Source organism: Zalophus californianus, chromosome 15, assembly GCF_009762305.2.
Source record: "Zalophus californianus isolate mZalCal1 chromosome 15, mZalCal1.pri.v2, whole genome shotgun sequence".
In the NCBI taxonomy this organism is placed as follows: domain Eukaryota; kingdom Metazoa; phylum Chordata; class Mammalia; order Carnivora; family Otariidae; genus Zalophus; species Zalophus californianus.
Window position 1 is genome coordinate 34,541,274 of NC_045609.1, and position 7,376 is coordinate 34,548,649.

Below are 7,376 nucleotides of genomic sequence, written 5' to 3' on the forward strand. Positions count from 1 at the left end.
AAAGGGACGCCTGGGTGGCTCAGTAGGTTGAGCATCTGCCTTGGGCTCAGGTCATGATCTCAGGGTCCTGGGATCGAGCCCATTGTCAGGCTCTCTGCTCAGCGGGGAGTCTGCTTCTCCCTCTCCCTCTGCCTCTGTCCCTGCTTGTGCTCTCTCTCTCAAATGAATAAATAAAATCTTAAAAAAAAAGAAAGAAAGAGTGAGAAAGACAAATGAAAACACTTAAGTTTCTTTCTGAAGTTTTATTTATTTAAGTAATTGCTACACCCATTGTGAAGCTCGAACTCATGACCCTGAGATCAAGAGTTGCATGCTCTTCCAACGGAGCCAGGCAGACACATTTAAATGAAAACATTTGAATAAACAATTTCTAAACTAGGGGGTCTGGTGAGGGGTGCCCCTCTCTCCCCCGGAAAACACATCAGATCACAACCGTGCACGGAATAGTTGATATGCCCCATCCTCAGTAACTACTCCCAACAGCCATTGTCCTTAGCGGGAATGTTTTCCCATCCCTGCCGTGTCTAAGAGCTGAAAAAAGGATTAGGAACCACAGATTTAACCAGTATTTCTTAAAAGAGGAGCTGAGGAATTTAAAGCGAGGGACTGAGCTCTGAAGGATTGGGCATTGGGGATGAGATTTTGGGGTGAGAGGCTGAGGACATTCAGGGCGAGGGCTGAAAACTTTGGTGTGAAGAGATGAAGTGTTTGGAACAGGGTCTGAGGTGCTGGGGATGAGCTGAGTTCAGAATTTCGGATGAGTTGTGGGAGTAGATAATGTGAGGAGCTGTGGTATTTGGAGGGAGGAGCTGAGGGACTGGCCGGGAGAAACTCTTCCATTTTCTAGCTAGAGGGCTGGTTCCAAAGGGCAGTCTGATTTCCGCCTTCCCACCCCCGAGTCCAGTCTCTCTGCCTCTCCACCCCTCCACCATCCTCCTAGAGAGACTGCACTCCTTGAAGACAGAGGGTACCTGATCTTTCTCCTTGTATCCTTAACATGTAGCACAAAGCCTGGCATGTAGTAGGTGCTCAATAATTATTTGTAGAATGAATGGAGTACTGCGGGCACGAAACGGAGATATTAGGACGAAGAGGGAGCACCTGAGGAGAGGTGACAAAACTGTCAGGAGAGAAGGCGGGAGATACTGGGGTAAGGCGCCAGCTGCCTGCACCAGCGGGGTCCGTCAGGGCAGGAAGAGAGGCATGTGGGGCCCCCTGGTGGGCAGACCTGAGGCGCACAGGGTGCTAGAGAGAGGCTGGGGAGCCAGAGGAATGTGAATGAGAAAGAGAGGTGTGGTGAAGATAACAAAACCTCAGTTGTAGCTAACCTTTAGGGAGCACCTGCTACAAGAAAGGCGGAGGCACTAAGTACTCTAGCTTACGCTTTTCCATTTAACCCTTGCCACCACACTCTGTGTGTAGGAGCCATCAGCCCCATTTTACAGAAAAGGAAACTGGAGTTTAGAAAAAGCAAAGTTGGGGCACCTGGCTGGCTCAGTCGGTAGAGCATCTGACTCTTGATCTCATCATCGTGAGTTCGAGCACCACGTTGGGTGTAGAGATTACTTAAAAAAAAAAAAAAAGGAAAGGAAAGTAGCTTGCCTAAGAGCAAACAACTAACATGTTGTAGGGGAGGATGTGACTGAAGAGAAGTGAATAGAAATGGGTATTGAGGTGGGGGAGTAGTAAATGGCGTGGTGCGCTCAGATGTGCTCATACCAGCAATGGGACCTAGACTGGAATCTTAAACCCAAGGTAGATTTATCCCAATCGAATCCTCATCCTGAATCCAGGCACTTACTCAGTGGGGATACTCAGTCATTCATTTCTTAAGTTCTTTGATCACCTCTCCATTCCAGTCACATGGAAACCCAAGAGAACAATTTGACAAAATTCTTGCCCCCATGGAACTTACATTGGAGTTGGGTCTGTATTGCAGCAGGCAATGAACCTGGGAAGCGGTCCTTTTCGCCTGGAGTAAGTTCTACAGAGAACATAAAGCAATGGGATAGAGTGGGGAAGAAGAGAGAATTCCTTTAACTGAGGTACTCAGACATGGCTGCCCTTGGAAAGGGACTTTTAAGGGAGACCTAAATGATGATAAGAAGGTAGTCCTTGGAGGTGTAGGACGAGAGCATTCCTGGCGGAAGGAACTGCAGCAAAGGCCTGTTTATTTGAGGGGTGGAAAGCAGGCCTGTGTGGCAGGAACAGAGTGGGCAAGAGGGAAGCGGTAAGCTGACAGGACCTGGAGGCCCCAGTAAACCCCACTGTCCTGGTACAACCCCCCCTGGTGCTCCTTCCAAACTGTGGGTCACAGGCTGCCTCCATGCTCTCAAAGGCAGGACACCTGAAACCCCAGCTTAATGCCAGAAGATACCTTCATCAAGGGCGGACATAAAAATGGGCCTGAAGCTGGAAGTGATGCTGGTCCTTGTCTACCACAAAGGAGGGTGTTGGAGGTGGGCTCAGGGTGACCTCTTAGCGCTCCTGGGGCTCTGGGGGTGTTGTGCCAAGGGGTTCTGCAGAGAGAGCCAATGTCCCCTCCGTCCATTTAGACAACAGTCTCACTGCCCTGGGTAGACTTCAGTCCTAACTCTTATAGGGGATAAAAAGATGGGCCAGAAATAGGCCCTGCCTAAAGGAGCTTTACTCAAGGGAGGAAGGAAGATAAGCATGATAATAAAACGATGATACAACAAAAGATTAGTACCAGAGTACAAATGGCTGCCTGAATCGCATTTCCCTCCCCTTGCCTAAGCTCAGTTCTCTGTTCAGGAGTCACTTTCTCAGAGTAGCTTTTCCTGGCCTTTTGACAGATCAGGTCCCTGAATGACAGCCTCCCAAAGTCCCCTCCACCACCTCTTCAAAGCACTTACCCCAAGTGTAATCCTACATGTGTTTGTGTGATCACAGACTTCACGAGGGTAGGGTCTGTGTCTGTTTATGTTCGTCCTGGTATCCTCTCAAGTGCCCGGGGGATAGTAGGTACTCAGTAAATGCATGGAGGGTAAAAGCAGAGTACTAGGAGACTTTCAATGGGGGAGCAAGCAGATCATGTTGGAACAATTGGAAAAACTGGAGGAGATGAAGGAAGGGAAGGACGCTGGCAGATGGAGTTGTAGGTGAGGGGTCATTGCTGGTAGAGAAGAGAGTGTGCGTCAGGCCCTGAGATACTGAGGACTTGGCAGGTGTATGGGAAACTGGGTGGTCAGGTGAGCTGGAGGGGGGGGGTGGAGGGGAGGAAAAAGACATAAGTCTGGGGACCAGCCACATGTTAATAGTATTTGGCTCTGGGCTGGGCAGGGATGGGCTTCGGGAAGGACCAACGTCCAACTTTCTGTCCAGACCAGGTCCAGAGGCTCTTAGATCCCAGACCTTGGCTAGAGATGATTACTTACTTACCAAATAGTCCTACCTGAAGGTCCTGCTTTCCCCCCCAATTCAACATGATCCAAATCCAAATTAATTGGATTGAGAGGCAGTATAACATGGTGGTTAAGAACAATGAAGCCAACTCCTGGCCTCTTACTAACTATGGGAGTCTGCACATTTTATGACTTCTCTGTGCCTCAGTTTTCTCATCTATAAAATAGGGATAATAATAGCACTCACCCCATAGGGGTTTATGAGGAGTACATGATTAGTACATGAGAAAAGTAAAACAGTGCCTTGCATATCGAGGGCTCAATAAATATCAACTATTATAATTGCTTCTCTTGCCTTGTCCAGGTTTTTTTTTTCCAGTTCCTTCGGCTCTGACAGAGACACGACTCTCCTGCCAATGAACCTATGTTCAGAATCTCTAAGTCAACTTTGACTCATCCCTTATCTCACTTAAAGGACAGAGCTGGGTTTGAATTCTGCCACGCACTAGTTGTGTGACCTTGGGCAAGTTACTTGAACTCCCTGAGCTTCATGTTCCTCATTGGTAAAATAAAGATGTCTTAATGTTCACTATAGGGTTGTTATAATAATTTACTGATAATATTTGTAGGTTAATGGCTCACTTCTTGATGCTAAATAAATGGTAGTTATTATTATTACCATCCTGTGAGTCATCAGGAACCAACACCATCATATTTTCCTCTTTAAATGTCTTTGTGCCCATTCCTTCTTCTACATTTTCCTCCCACCACCCTAGACTTGGCCTACCTCACCCTCCAGAGTTATGCAGTAACTCTCCTACCTTTGCCAACTCTATTTTATACTTCACTTTTCTTTCTCGTGCTTTCTTTTTAGAAATATTGGTCGAACACCTACTTTTTTCAGGCACTATCTCAGTGCTGGGGGTAGAGCAGTGGACAGAATAGATGCTGTCCTTGCCCTCAAGAAGCCTACCTGCTAGTGAGAGGGACAAACTATGAACAAATAAATATTGAATACATCAGGTGGTGATAAATGCTGTGAAGGAAGTCAAAGTGGGGTAAGTGGATAGAAGAATTTAATATAGGATAATCAGGGAAGGTCCTCTGCTAAGATGAACATATATAGAGAGATCTGCAGGAAATAATGTTGCTTTCAGTAGGTCATGCCTTTGCTGAAATGCTGTTTCCTTCAGAATTAAGTATGAATGCTCATGTATAACTTTCTAGATTCTCTGTAATCCTAGTTGGTTTTGTGATTTCATGCCACTCCCAGAATGCCCCTGCTTCTACAGACATGCTTAACACGTGAAGACTGTACATCGTTAGATTAATAGTACTTATCTCTGATTGTGGTATCAGTGTGAACTTTTTCCTCTTCCTTAAGTGTGCTTTCTAAATTCTTTAATGATGAACATAGATGACTTGAGTAACAGCAAGAAACATAATGCCACATTCCCTCCTCATCGTCTTATTATAATCTTCATACAACTCTGCAAGGTAAATTTTATATCCCCATTTTACAGATGAGAGAACTGAGGCACAGAGAAGTTAAGCTAATTCTCTGAACTCAGCTATTGAAATGTTTGGCACCTGATTACAGGCTCTCTGGTTGGCTTATTTTAATTTTTGTTTTGCCTTATCAGTTAGAGCATAGGTTTCTTCAGGGCAGAATCCTTGCCTATTCCCATATCTCCCTCTTCCCTCTCCTCATGCTTTTATCAGACTACTATATACTGGACATAATGGGTGCTTTTTAATGGATTGGTCTGTTCCATGTCTGATCTATTGTTATGATATGGTTCATTATCTTGCTGCTGTGTGCCATCGTGTATGCTCTTGACCCTGGGCCCACAGGTGGAGAACCTGAAGATCCTGGGGGCAAAGAGGTGAGGGACCTGGACCTCCACCCCCCCAAAAGGGCAGTGATTCAGCTTGTCCACTAGAGGCCGCAGTAGGCCCGGGTTTAGAGAGACATCAGGGCTGTGGATTACTCAGCAGACCCCACCCCAGGAGTCATTTCCAACCCCAAGTCTGTCCTAAAGCCCACCGCCCCAGAGACAGCCTATCAGTGTACCTGGCTCCAGTTCCTTCCAATAGATCGTCAGATTCCCGGACCCGGAATGAGTTAGCTCTAGAATAAAAGCGGCTGATGGCCCTTAGATAGCAGGAGTATGCTGGCAGGCTCCAGATGCCCCTCAATTAGCCAAATCAACAAACATGCATGGAGCACCCTACTGAGAGCCGGCTGTGTACCATGTAGCGTGCTAGACTCTGGGACTAGCTTGGTGAACAAGACAGACTCTGTTCCTGCCCTCCCAGCTCTTATGATCTAAGGAGGTACGCAGACAAGCCTAAAAATACTGTATTGTGTGATAAGCTGCTAACATAATTTCTGTTCCAGGGTTAGTTCTCCTTGGGTCTCATTTCAGTGTGGATTATCCCATGGGATATCTACCTGCTTTAGAGAAATGAAATAAATAAAGGTGAGAGGCAGAGAAAAGAACCTTTGTCTACATTTGGAGAATCACTGTGGAGCCCCCTCCTCTCTCAAGGTTAAAGGGTTCCCAGTGGCCCTTGGCAGATCTGAGGGTGTTTGGGGTTGGAGTGGGTGCTGGGGGCAAGGAAGTGCCAGGCCACCTCTCCATAGCTTTTCTTCTCTCCTTTTCCCAAGTGGCCTGGGGGCTTTGCTTAGGAAGGAAAGGAGAGTCCCCAGATTTGGGGGTGTGACTGATTTTTCTCACCGATTTTTCATTGCCTCTTTCTTTTCTTTGTTCCTTTTTCTCAGATTATCTGTCAGTCAATGTTTTTATCAAATGAAGTTTGTGTTTAGGTTATTCCTTTTTACCCAGAAGCATGAAGTCCACAAGTTGACTTCATGTTGCAACATGAAGTTGCAACAGTTAGGGAGATAAAATAATTAAAATGAGGGGGAAACACAGACACCCATGCAATGCAGCATTTTGACAAGTACAAGTTGGTAGCTGTAGACACTCATTGCTGGGGTCGATCCCTTGGGCTGATGTGGTCTGAGGAGGCTTCCTTCCTGGACAAGGAGGCCAGGGCCTTCCAAGATGAGTCCTCAATCTATCCTGGTAGGGTTTCTCCGGGAGAGATATCCTCAGAGAACAGAGGGGAGAATAAAACATCCCCCACGCCCCAGCTGTTCATTCCACTGTGCCTGGACAAGGGGCTCAGAGGCCCATGTGCTCAACATTCCTGAGAAGCAGCTTCTGAGTCAGAGCCCCAGAAACAGCTGAGGCAGCTTCAGGCTGGAGTCTTGGCTCTCTTTTCCCCTTCTCTGTCCAAAAGCAACTCCCTCCCTAGCTATTTGGATGTGACCAGAAACCCAAGCAGGGCTCTGGGGTAGCAGCCTGGCTCAGCCAGTCTATAAAATGTATTTGGTCCCTGCATCCCCTCCTAGGTTGCAGCCCTTAGGTAAAGGCATGTGCCCAATGCCACCTATGCCAGGAAGTCCAAGGGGTGAGGAAGACTTAGCCCGTGCCTACAAGTCAAAGCTCCCAATGCAGCCATTGTTGAACTGCCTCCGGGAAGGGGTCTTAACTAGGACTTGGCTGGAGTTAAGACAGCAGCATTTCCCAGGCAATCGGCCAGCACCTCCTCACTGCCTAGGCGTGGGGCCCAGGACATGCCAGGGCAATGCCAGAGAGCTGACTCAGGGGGCGGCATGAGGGGAACAGAAAAACCCTTCTCAGCCACCAGCTAAGAGAGGAGATGAAGCTGCCCCGAGGCCTGTTGTGATTGCCCTGTAGTGCAGACCACCAGCAGGCTCTGTGGGTGGGTCCACTCCTCAGCCACTGATCCACGAAGCACCACATTTCCTGGGGCCACCAGCAGAAGGCCAGGGCTCCCCCTGTCTCCCTGAGTCCCCCTTTTCCTTCAAAGACCTCTAGATGTGCAAATCTAGCGCCCCCCCCCCCCCCCCCCCCCCCCCCGCTGAGATTGATTTGGGCCCTTCCATTGTCACTTTCTTAAGACTGTGACCTTGAGCAA